Below are 14,549 nucleotides of genomic sequence, written 5' to 3'. Positions count from 1 at the left end.
TCTCATACAATGGAAAGTGATCATTAGTTTCGTTATTACAAAGGAATTTAACTATTTAAAGCGAGCCTCAATGTGGCCTTAATTTATAGTTGTGTCGATTTAAAAACTGTATTTGAAATACAATTGCAATGGTTTAGTTTTTTTATTATAACTAGCGTTGAGAGACATTTGAAATGCTTAAAATTAAACCCCATGGAAGCCATTCCTGGAACCTGATTATTGAGACTATCATGATAGGGATGTGAACGACGTGACCTGTTGGCGAACGTGAAGGTTAAACGAAAATTGCGAATTGCCAGTTTTTAGGGAAAAATCTTTTTTTTTTCGTCGAAATCAGTGCTACAAATCGCATTTTAACATCGCGGTAATTAACTTCTGCATTGAGCTGAAAAAAAATGATCTTCAATAATCAGAAAATGTTGTCAGTACGACACAGCATTTTGATTGGTTAATGAAAGACGTGACCTGTTAGGTCAAAGAACTTTGTTTCACGTCAAATCGTGTTGGCAAAGAACATCATGGTGAAAATTGCTTGGTATCGAGACTTTGCGTGAGATCGAAGACATACCAAAAAGAAGACAATGACAATTAAAAGATCTTGCTTTCGACTGTTTCCCCGCAGACCCTAAGATGGCGTTGACGGAAGTCCTTCACAGTTTTATGGTTTCTCATATTACAATCATCACAACTCTGAAGATAATCATCCTTTTTTTAATTTAAAAATCAAATTTATAATCAATATACAAAACTTAAGAAATACAAATTAGGCTCTATTTAGTTCCCCTTCATAAAAATGTCCACACAATAAAAAAATATTGTGACAAACGGTAACTTTAATGTTAAGTATTACAGTAATTTTTGTTTACAATAGTGGTTTCTAGTCTATGGGTTACAATTAATTAGTTTGTTTAAGTGGTCATATACATTAAGTAATGAATTTATTCAAAAATACTGAAGACAAGGTTTTAAATCTGTGAAATATTCCCGGCCTGTACGAGTGATACACTTTAGCGTCAGATGATTTAACAGACCCCATTTATGACGGTACAATCTTTTGATCTCTCGCGTTCGATGGTCAAGTCTTTGACAATTCACGCATAATTAGCGGAACACTTGCATGTTCGATGATTAACACCAGGTCAGAACCATTAATAATATGAACCTAATGTGTTTTTTTCAATTGGAATAACAATGGATCCAGAATCTTTCTAACTATTTTTATTTTAAATAATGTTATGAATAATAAAATAATGTTAGTTTTGGAACATCTTTTTTCACAGTATGAACTTAATGGCTCTTCATCAAAATTAGGTTATAGAGCAATGTGGCGTTTGGTGAAACAAAAATACAGCTTAAATGTATTTAGGTAATTGTTATTATTATTACTTTATTATTGTTAATATACTTTTACCAATAAGTAATTTATAAATAATGAAGAACACAATTCCACATTATTATCACTACCAAGGAGTGTTTCTCCTGTTCGAAAGAATTATGTGACTGTTATGTCACATTATATGCTACCATCATTATACTACGTGCTACCATCATTATACTGTGCTACCATCATTATACTACATGCTAACATCATTATACAGTATGCTAACATCACTATACTGTATGTTAACATCATTATACTACATGCTAACGTCATTATACTACATGCTAACGTCATTATACAGTAAGCTAACATTAAACTGTTTGCTAACATCATTATACTATATGCTAACAGCATTATACAGTATGCTAACATCATTATACAGTATACTAACATCATTAAACTGTTTGCTAACATCATTATACTGTATTCTAACGTCATTATACTATATGCTAACATCATTATACTATATGCTAACATCATTATACTACATGCTAACATCATTGTACTGTATGATAACATCATTACACTACATGCTAACATCATTATACTATATGCTAACATCATTATGCTACATGCTAACATCATTATACTTTGTGTTTGTAATATATAGTTAGATAGCAATTTAAACTCTGTAGACAAACTATTGCAAAATTAATGCGTGCTCTGGACCCAGAAGGTGTTGAGATGAGGTCAAAGAAACGATTCAAAAAAGGATTGTGTCGTAGTGTGGTAATTGTATAACTTTCTGTGAAATTAGACATGTATACTTGACATTTGAACTGTAGGAACAATTTTGTATGATGTACCTGAACACGACTTTGAAATATTGGTGTCATTAACATACTTTTCTCATTTACAGGGTCCTAATCAAACATGGCATATGGATGGGTGAGTGTTACTTCATATGTTCTAACTGAATTGATACCGAGTTTATATGATAGAGAGGGGCAGTTGGCTAGGATGACTTTAAGATTATGGTTCTTATAGTACATGAGAACGACTACAATATATTACATGACATTATACTATCTAATGTAGTTATCGGATCCGTGGTACATCGTGGCCATTTCACAATGTAATCTCATCCTTACAATTAATTAAATAAAAATTTAGTATATTCGTCTTATTTTTGACTCGCTGTTAACATAACTCTGTACTATGGTATTGGTGATATATGAGTGGGTACCATAGGATGGTACTTGATGGCAAACCAACCTAATCAAATATGTATTTTGCAATGTACGAGTGCAAAATAAGTTATTAGGATATTAGTACCAGCTGTTTTATACGCATGCGCATTGGCCGATCCTGTAAAATATTGTCATCTGTTTTGGGGCGTATCTGGTCGATGTGAAATTGCTTCAGCCATTGGGTAACGGAATTGACTGGTGTCTGTATGAACCCCTGTGTAAAGTGGCGGTAAAATGAATTTGCGCGGTTTTACCAACACAGTAAACCAAACTTAGAACTCGCGATTCTGGTGCAGACGAGTATGGTCGAAGTCCCTCGAACAACCATGAAAAATATATGGCGGGACTATGGTGTTGCACATTTAGCACAGAAATAAAAGACACGCCTACAATTGGACAACCAATCATTTTATTATTGGTCACAATGTACCACGGATCATCTTCACGTCCTTTGTAAACACCACATACACGATGTATCGCCATCCAATGGTGGGATGAGCGGCTTTCTGTGTGCACAATCATCAGCATCAACTTGATGAGAGAAACACGACGTACTTGCTAAGCCAGGCCGTCTGGTGGCGCCTTACTATTTCATCATTAACTAAATATACTATTCCCGAATTGGACATTTGTTTATTTGGAGTAATTTCCAATTCTACGTCAGGTCCTTAGTAATTAATGATTCCATGTATTTATTTGGCGTTATTTGACAGACATAAAATGCCATAATGTTATTTCTCGAAAATTTAAACACACCGATACTGATAATGAATTAAAAATTTGCCAAAAAATACTAAATGTGCTATCCCATGGAAATAATTGAAATCAAAATATTTGGCAATATATTAAGATCTGCGTCGCATGTACACAATTGAAATATCATATAACATGGGCCTAATATACTAATGCTGTATTTATTTAATTGTAAGAACGAGTTTACATCGTGGAATGGCCACGATGTACCACGGATCTTGTCCTTTGTTATAGTTATGACAAGCTGAAGCCATATGGTGTATGTATAAGTGGATGTATAGATGGGTAAGTTTTTGTTAACAATTCTCAAACAATATATGTGTACATATTGTGTGTATCATGCCTTTTTTATAATGTATTGCATATATTGGGTAAAATAAAATATCTTATCAATTTCAGATATTCTAGAAAAAATTTATGGGTGAAGGCAGCCAGCACAAACAGTGACCCTAGCGTTATTGCCCATTACTACCTCAATTGTGTGGATGAAATGAAACATACATGTTTAAATGTATAATACGACAACATTCTGCTCATTATTGCATGTTATAAATCCCCACTATTTGAATTTGAGGTTTTTATGATGTTGTAGCTGTTCATTATTACAGGATAATGTAAATCTCTATTCACAAGTAAATTTATTTAAACAAAGAACATAATGACCTCCCAAAGAGTAAATTTTGATTTTATAAGGGTCTAAGGTTAATGAGCGTGGCTTGCCCTTCTCCTCATCAATTGTGGCCCTGGTAGAGATTGTTATAGTTTTAATAAATAGGGCAAGGAGGAGGGATAACCTCAAAAATTTACAAGATTTATTCAAGCCTATATTTAAGTGAATACCCCCCCCCTCATGTCTGAGGCAATGACGTCATAAAATGGTGTTTTAATGCGCTATACATTACAGTATTGTGTGTTGACTTTATAGATTTGATTCTATATCACTTTATCAATGTTAGAGACTACATTTGAAACAGATTATTGCCACTATGTAATTACTGTGACACGTGGGAACAACAGGATGTCCTTTGCAAATCAGAACGGACCCAGGAACAGAGAATGGCACCGTGGCAGCTTTACAAGCTTTTTTACGACAAGATGGAAGTGACCAATTTGCTAGAGAAAATTCCTTTGTATATGCGAAGTCAACTGCGAATCAGGTAATAAATAATTTTAAATCAAAGTTGGTATAATCACCATAGAAAATATTAGGACTCTACACAATTGTTATTGGCTATTATTATTTATTGATATATTTGCACCATACATTCAATCAACATTTGTGATTTTAAATCAATTTGCTGATTTAATTAGTTTATCTTCATTTATTCATTTAGAGAATAGAATGTTTTTGGTCATTCCTTTTGCGCTCTTGGACTGAATGGTGGCGTCAATATTTTGCATCAATGGTTGAAGAAAGGTTGTTTTCTTCTAGAAATCATTTACACAAGTAAATATAGTTTGATTACCATAATTTTCAATCTGTAGTTGTGTTAAACAAGTGTCCCAGTTTGAATATGTGTCAAGGAAATGATATTGTATTATGGGGTAAATAACACAAAGCATGGCTTGTTCTTAAACTTTGTATGGTTTTCAATATTCATTGCTATGACAACGGCCTTATACACTACCTTTTTGTGATATGACAAGAACATTGTGTTAAAGTTATCCAAAACAATTAGCTAATGACACAGTACATTGTCATTTTTTAGGAAGATAGACAGCAGAAGTCTTCTATCCATGAGGTTGATTCTTTAGCAGTCTATTGTGTAGATTGGTGTTTAACTTGGAACTGGGAAATTCGCATTGCATTGCATTGTCTTGTTTTTAGGTGTCTAATTCGCCATTGCTATTTAGAAATACTACAAATAGAATTGTATCAAGTGATAACACAGTGGAAAAATCAGGCATCAGAAGGAGCTTCATGTACCATGTGGTATTCCTAATATACTATATCACTGTCCTGAATTATCAGGTAAAGCCAAAGTTAATTTTTTTTATGGATTCTAAACGTTGTTCTTAAACCTTCACTTGTTTATTTGCATGCAATGTTTAACTTAGATTGGCCATACTTTTCAAAATGCAGAGCAAATTTTGAAAGGTTTTGAAAATCATTGGTATTAACTTACACACATGTAGATACTTTAATTTGTGCATATTAATTACCTAATTTATCTTAGCAGATATTAATTAAACTTGATACATAGCTTAGTGATTGCCAAATTTGTAAATAGTAGTAAATAAGTGTAATGCATTAAGCACTGCTGCAGATGACATGCAGATATATGACTAACATACCACATGTCTACCTCATTAATATGCACATGCATCTGCGACGAGGAAAAATTGGTGGAAAAAATAAGACACAAAGATTTTGTATGCAATAAACACAATTTATGTGAATTAGAGATGTGCTTCTAATATAGTAAATACAGTATTTCTTATTTGTACTTAATGCTTCTAATACCCTTAGTACACACACAAGTTCTTTCTGAACATTCCTCGATTTTTATTTAGTCTGCATATCATAGATGCAGGTATTTAAAGATATTTGTTGAATTTCACTAAAAACTGTTCTTCGTTGTGTGGTTACAATAACTCAAACATTTTTTTTTGATAATTATCTACAAATATGGAAATCTTATCAATCACTGTCAATCAACCACGTGTCTCATGACAAGTTTAACTTTATTTTATTTATTTATTTTTTTCTAGGTGGTAGAGATATGATTCAACCGGTAACCACAGAGGAAGTTCGCCATCATGCACATACACCGAATTATGTAGGGGATGAGCAGATTGATGAATACATTGACCATGCAATGAAGTGCTACAAACTTTTACCACCAAAAACACCAGAACAGGCAAAGCATTTATATTGCCAGTTAAAGGCAATGGTAGAAGCAGATTCACAGTGATTGTATAAATTTTATTTCGAACTAATAAACATATCTTGCATCACAGTTTTGTGGTTTATAACAAACATTACAAATTCAGTTTCTAGTCCATCTCATAAAGATCAAGTAGGTCAGAAACCAAACCACCGATTAGAAAGCTGCATATTATTATAATATTATTATACATCTGTCACCATAACACCATACTAAGTTGCAGAGTGCATGACTACATACAAGATAAAATAAGGGGTATTTTAATCCTATCATATAAGGAAATGCGAATTCCAAATATGGAATCTAATAATAAAAACAAACATTGCTGCCACCAGGGTTTGACCGACTGCCCACAAAAAGGTTTGATGATTCTGTTCTAAACTTTTTTGGAATTTGGCATTCCCATGATGTATCCTTGGAAGGAAAAGATGTATAATAATAAGGTTATTACGAGGATACCTCAAAGTATGAACTCAGACAGTATGCTGTCGCATCAACATTTGCTGTGCGCTGGTTGATACTCCTGCTGTCTTCATGCATACTTTGAGCTATCCTTGTAATAACCTCATATTACTACCTAACATGACTAATATGTCAAACGAAATTGTACATGTAGTGGTGTATGCAGAGATTAAAATTGTACAATTGTTACCACACTTATTAAAATGAGAAATGATTAATATATAACTGCTATTTGACCTTTCTCTATTGTTCAAAAAGTTGTTTTGTTCAGCATTCTTTGTCATCCCTTAAATAGGTACATAGGTCAAAATTTTCCCTGTCAAAGTAAAACATCACCGCCTAAAACTTTGAAGTATCAATTTGAGATATAACGTATCGTATCTCTACTTGCACATACAGGGGAATTAACAGCTATTTTTGAAGCCATCAGATGAAAGTCTTAGATGCTTGACAGGTTGGACTTTTACCAGACCTTGGCTTCAAAAGTAGTTGTTGATTTCTGTTGATTATCAAACTATAGGTACGATACCTGACAAATAATGGGCCTGTTTAATATAACCTTGACTGCCATTAGCCACTTGATATCTATTTTTAACTATCAGATAATGGAATACATTATTTAATATACAAATGTGAGTTTCTAATGTACGAATACCAGAGTGCAGGTTATTGGCAATAAAAATAGACAGTGAAACATGTTCAACAAACATGTTTACTACTATCTTACTTTATTGGAATTGTTTGCAGATTATTTTTAATTTGTAATACATTCAGTCATACCTTACTAAAATCTAATGTATGGAATATTGCATAAACTAGTGGGCTAACTATGCGAGTTAGGTCTGAAGTTGTAAATGTACTGAGTAGCACCAACATGTGCAAATACAATTGGCCCACTAGTCTATCCAAAGATAAATATTGGATTTTAGTAAGGTAAGAAAGGATTTTAGTATGGTAAAATTTCAAATTATCCAGAGGGGAAATTTGTGCAATTATGCATTACAATCCATGGAGTATACATGGAAGGATTAAAATTAAAAAATTTCCAAAACCATTCATTAATGAACTAAAACTATCTATGTCAACACCACGAGGAAGCCAAAGTCTTAGATCACATGTGTATGAAGATGGGAATCTTTTTTTCATTTTCGCATGTTGAGTAGAACTGTATAGTGATTGGTTTTGCAAATCCAAGTGGAGGTACTCTGTTGGACCCTGTTGCAAAAACTAGAATGTCTTCAAGAGACACAGGATGCTCTCCATCTAGAAATAGTACAAAATGTAAGAAATAATTTCCAAAAATAATTCCCAAATTGGAGATTTATCACTTCATTTACATATTAAGTAGGATGTATATACCATTTATAATTTAAAATGTCTTACTTTCAACAGCTTGCTAATATAGCTCCAGACTATAAATTGTATCTTACTCTTCATTGAGTCTGTTACTGCCGTTTTCACTGAAGTCAATTTGGTACAGGCTCTTTATGTCCTTTCGGCAAAGTCGTTTTCCCCGATCAATGAACAGGTCCCTGAACTGATCTGGGTTTTCTTTTATAATCTGACCCAGGCCTCCAACATCATTCAGGCCACAGAAAAACTGATCCATTTCAGCTTTAGATCTGAAATAACAGTGGTAAGTGTGCAAGATGAAATATCGGTAAATTATGAGATACAATGGTCATTTAATAAAAACTAAAAAATATGCACATTTTATTAAAACAAACATTGATAATGCATAGTCCCCGTTAAGTATTAGCTGTAGGCGATGTAAATGTTCAGTACAAGTGACATGTAGGAATGAAAGGTCAATGTTTTTTCAACACTAACACAGATTATATTTTGTGTTACTGTCAGTATAGTACCTACGTGAAAACTTTGAACTGAATTGGACTATATCTTACAGAGGAAATAGCATGAAAGAAAAATGCAGCTAGTCGGGTATTGTTGTTAAAGTATCTCCAAAAGAAATATGGCTTGCACAGCAACCTAATATGTAAGGTCATATTACAATGTTTGATTGAAAATGCCCTATTCAACTTTGAACTGAATCAGGCCGAATCACGGGGGAAAAAAGTGATGTGCACTAAAAATATTAACAATGTATCTGAAGTCATAATGTAGATTGATCAGGGTCTATGGGGAAAACAGTAAAGATATTCATAATTATATATTCTAGAACTAACCGCAGAGTGACTATATCCCTACTAGGTGGGAAAGGGTCATGCTAATAACCTTGCATATGTGTACATGAAACAGTAATTCGACAAACCTGAACAAAATTAGTTGTAACAGAAGAAAATGGCAAATTTCTTCAACATCTTTGATATCACTGGTGAAGATATCAGGATATCCATTATCCGCAATCCAGTCACCATTTTGCTCAATAAACTTATTTAATTCAATTGAAGTGTTACAATTCTGAAGCTTGAAAAAAAGAGGGTGGGTATATCAAAACAAATGTTCATGATAATATACAGTCAGGTCATTGGATATATACTGCATGAGAAAAAGTAGTTAATTGAGAATGTATTATTTTAATTCTATTTTTAGTCATTATTATGGAAATAGCTAAATAAAATGTCATTTATCTGAATAAGACATGAATGTCACAGTGTTCATCTTTGAAAAAGAAATACACAGCCTTAGATAACTGTGACTGTATTGTACAAAGGGTCACTGAAAATAATGTTCACACCATTCATACATATCGCTCTGAAGATCGGATTTTGTGTAGAAACTGGTTGAATACTGTAAAACTATGCTGGTCATCTTCAATACAATTGATGTTTTACCTCTTGAACCCTAACTCTCATATCACTATCTGGAATCAAGTCAATTGTGAGATTTCCCGGTTCAGTACCAATCATGTAGTTGTAAACCGAATCAGCCATACACTGAAGACCAGGACCACCATTTAGCAATGACATGGCAACAAGTTGTCCAGCCTTGAAATACATCATATCACTGATTAGGCGTACATTGTGGCTGAAAACTCTGGTTAACTGGTCCCCTTCAAAAATCCCCATACTAGCACCATCTTCCTGCATTAACAACCTGTTAGCAAGAACAAATTTGTTAAGCTGCATTAAAATATAAAATAGTTTAAGTTGTACATTGTTGAGGTTGATAACATGTTGTAATTACTCAAATAATTCAAAGAACAATAATAACTTTTCAAACACATAAATGTATGTTTCAAGAACATGTATTGCTACATGCATAATATATAATTATGCAATCAAATTGGATATGCAAATCGATGGTCATGTGACCAGATACATAGTTTCTGAATGAATTTTTGGTGTATGGTCTGTATTTGAGAATACATTTTGTAGTAAACTAAACTAAACTAGTATCAACAAAAATCATATTTATTAAATGAAATGATTTATAATCTACTGGTAATTTATGGACACAAACTGTATATTTCTATTTGCTATTTCTCATATTTATGCAATATTACATCCGGTCTCCAGTATTATGGATATCAAATATAGTTGTATGGCCAGATAGGAAGATAACCAGCAATAGACCATCTTTTATATGATTATGAAACAAACTGACATGGACATTTATTCCAACATGTATGATGTATGTGCCAAATATGAATGCAAAAGGTCCATAAGCCTTGAAGATATAGTTGTGAGACCAAAAAGCAAGATGACTGTTAGTCGGCCATCTTTGATTGAATTGCTAAACCACTGCATGTGCATATGTCACAAATAAAGTACTAAGGACATGCACAGAATAAATAAATTTGTTCCATAGGTTTTTGAAATACAACTATGGATAGACGGAAAGAGAGACAGATTGAAACTGATTATAAGTCACATAAGTTTTCAAAATTTTTGAATTGAGAATAAAAATGCTTTTAATTAAAACAATGATCATGTTCAAGGTACATAGTTTCTAAATACCTGTGATACATGTAAGCTATTAACAAACATGCATATGTCTAAGTCGACTTCCTTTTTGGGGATTTCAAATTTGATTTATATTCATATCTTAGAAATTCTCTCCGTGGTCCACCGTCATCATGAGCATCCTCCCCACTGAACTGCACAAAAAGCTTTCCTCTTTTATTAAACCCATTCTTACTAATGGCTTTTAGAGTAGTTCTCAGGATTTTAAATCTTCGAATGATAACAGTACTAGTGCTGACATCATCAACCTGAACACTCTGAATAAACTCACTCAACAATTCTTGTAAACTTCTTTAATGCATAAACATACAAAAAAAAATATTTATAGACAAATGTCTATATGAGATATAACATGATCTTTCAAAATATATTTTGATTACCAAAGAAATCTATCAAGTTTGATATAAGACCTATAGGCTGGTACATGTCGCGCCTACAATACAATATATACACAGAATTCAAACTCTTGCTGACCATCGATCATTAACCTAAACATTTGTGTGTTCAGTATCATAATTGGTTTGTGGGTGTGCAATGTCATCATGCAAATCAAAAAATATAGAGCATCCCTAGTTTATTACTCTTTGAGAACCTTGCTAATGAAAGTACTGACACAGCATATGCAGTATTCTTGTACAAGTGAAAATTCTTATTTAATAAAAACTTTCAGCTAACCAGTCAGTTGAAGTACTTTACAAGACAGAAAATGAAAAAAACAAAAAGCAAGATAAAATTGATTTTTGCATTTAAGTAATCACCTTTGACTCTGAATTGTTGGTATGATTACTTGTTCATGATCCATAATATTCTGATCAGATTCTTCATTATCTTCATCAGAAACATTCATCACCTGGAAATAGTTTCCATATGGGGTTCTGAAATGAAAATTTATGATAAATTTGTATTTATAATGCTTATTATACATTCTTTGTGATAACTTTTTATGCAGTAATAGTATACAAAATCCTGTTATTACTGAGGATATGTTATGAGCTAAAAAGATTTCTAACAAAAATTTTACTAGATATTCAACTGCAAAAACCAGATTGAAATAAAATAGTTTTAAAAACTGTCAAAAGTGTTAAAAACAAAATTACAAGGAAGTTTTGACAGATTGAATTTGTGTGTACAAGATTCAAAATTGTATTGCCATGGATATGTGTATTAATACAGAAATATGCTTGCATGTATACTCACAGAATAGGCAGAGTATCATCGAGTGAACCAGTACAATCAATATTTGGATTGTTTCCAAAAGCCACTTCAGTATCTATATTTGGGTTATCATATTCTATGGTTTCGATTTCATTCTCATGTTCCTGTAATTTAAACAAAACATTCAAGTTCAGTCATTTGAAAGGTAAAATGCCACTCCTGTTGTTTTAATTGATACACTTCTTTGTGTACCCATCACTATAATACATGTAGGTATAATTGTTTATTAAAGACAAACACACTCATATACCTTCATCCACCTTGCAAGCAAGGCAAGGAGAACCATTTTAATCATGTTTACAAGTCTATCATCATTTCCTAGAGAAGCATTTGCTAATCCCTCCAAAAATCTACACTTGAATATCAACTCAGGTATGCCAAGATTTATCTCATTTAAACTTGGTATTGACGTCACTCAAAGTGTTATATACTTATATATCAGTAATCCAAAATTGTAGTAGTAAAACTTACATTTTCTATTTCTTCTCCTTTAATATCATGATGGCATTGATCATCAATGTTCATTTGTTCATCAACATTATCACTATTATCATCTGTGTCAACATAGTGATAATCTTTATCAGTGCTCATTCGGTTGTATTCTTGAGATGGACGACAAATATAAAATTGTATCAGTAATAAAATTTCAAAAACTTTGCAAGTATTGAAACAAATTAACTGTGAATGTGACAAGTCTGAACATATTAATTAATCCAAAAAAGCAAATTAATTAATTAAAGACAACACATTAAAAACAAGTTAAGTTCATACTACAGTGAATCAATCTATAAGTATTTCTCAAAGCATGGTATCTCAGACTTATGTTGATATTTGAATCTGATCTACATAACAAAGTAACATGCATAACATAACTGAGATTTGATTCTGAATTGACAGAAATGCATGATTTGGGTGAATTTTGGCAATAAAATGGCTTCCCTTTCTGGAAGTTTTGAATGCATAAATACATGTGCATACGTATCCCAACATGTATGATATGTGTGTGATCTTAAACAGAACAGGCTGATAGCACAAAACCATTGAATGGTTATCAATAAGTACAATAGTGGTCCAGGACTTATAGCTCCAAATGTATTTGCAAAGAACATAAATAAACATGTACTTATTTATTAAAATTCAGTAATCTGTAATAGGCACAGATACAACAACACGAAATCCTGTCTCAACTTTTCTTGAAACGACTAAATTTCTACCATTGAGTGATAACCTGCTCACTTGCATCTTTAGATGAAAAAAATAAAGTTAAAGCCATAAGTTTTTTTGTGTGAAGTGCTAGATTTCATTTTATATAACAAATATGAATTAATGACACAAAAATAATTAAAAGTACATAAAATGCTATAAACAAACTTTTAAAAATATATTTTCAACTATTTGTATTCATCTATTGTAACAAAACATGCTGAAAACTGTTAGAACTAAAACGTGAATCTAGCCAAACATAATGTTCCCAGATGAAAGAGCACCACAAATGTAGCAGAATGCAATTTACAGTTTTTATACATGTTATTCTTTACATAATGAGCTTTTCATCGGTGTGTCCATCTTGATTCTCCAGCATAGAATTGTGGGTATAGTAAAACATCATTAGACACTGGTGTGAACAATTAAGAAAATTATTTCATCCATAACTTCAAAGGAAAACTATATATATTAATTGGTCATCATGGCAACAGAACTGAAAATATTTATTTTTGAATTTTTACATTTTTCTACCAATTGCTTAATTCTTAGTATATATTTTATAATTTATTGATGACAGTAGCTTATACAAGTTACAACTTGTTGACTGCAAAAAGAAAAAAAAATGTTACTAGTATTCTGTTTTCAATAACCAAAAAAAATGTCATTCTTATTTCCATTATTATTATCATATATTAATAATGATCACTGAAAATTTGACCTAATTTGCATTATATTCAAGTTATGAAAGAAAGTATTTTGTCATTGTGATGAAATGTAATTTTACCCATAGTTCCTTGCTGAAAATTCAAAATGGAATACTAATTAAAAAACTTAATATTTATGACATGATAAATTGCATGATGTAAATTGCACTGTTATAGGCCCTGTTTGTCTTTATAGATGTACGAGTTTAAACGTGATTGGTCCATCCAGACATGTATGAGATGAGGCTTGTGGAGCTGCATTCTTTAAAACAAAATGGACACTAGTTGGCCATTTTAAACTTGATCCAAAAAATGCCTGATTATGTTTAATTTATGTACCAAATTTAAATCGCCCACACACAGCTGAGACACTGTTCCGGAATGACAATGTGTGACACAGACATACATCAACATATCACCATCAACCAGTTGTGCTGGGCACACACAGAACCACCCCCCCCCCACACACACACACACAAAAACATTTGTTTCCATTCAGACAGTATGAGGGTACTATAACGATATGAGCATTGAACATCAAATTTGCTACAGACCATCTTAGCTGTAATAACAAAAATAAAAGACTGAATAAAACTATTTTCATTTAATTTGATCAATTATTAAATCACTGCAAAATAAATTGTTAAATTGCAAAGTACATGTATATCAATTTTATTGACATCCAGTACAAAATTGTTTTGCGATTTTGGCGGAGCAAAAACATTTATTACATTTATGTATTATTATAGTACATTTAAATACAGTACATTTTAATAAATTATGTAAGGTAAACTATACTGTTATCGCTAAAAATGTTAGTTGCT

The 14,549-nt window shown here is 32.1% G+C and overlaps 1 pseudogene; it reads left to right on the top strand.

Annotated features, from left to right (window-relative positions):
• Positions 1–1,322: 1,322 nt before the first annotated feature.
• Positions 1,323–6,239, top strand: LOC144346068 (uncharacterized; annotated as a pseudogene).
• Positions 6,240–14,549: the final 8,310 nt, after the last annotated feature.

This window comes from Saccoglossus kowalevskii, chromosome 1 (assembly GCF_978046115.1).
Source record: "Saccoglossus kowalevskii chromosome 1, keSacKowa6.1, whole genome shotgun sequence".
Taxonomy (NCBI): Eukaryota; Metazoa; Hemichordata; class Enteropneusta; family Harrimaniidae; genus Saccoglossus; species Saccoglossus kowalevskii.
The sequence above is the reverse complement of the archived record's forward strand: the minus strand, read 5'-3'. Positions and strand labels throughout refer to the sequence as shown.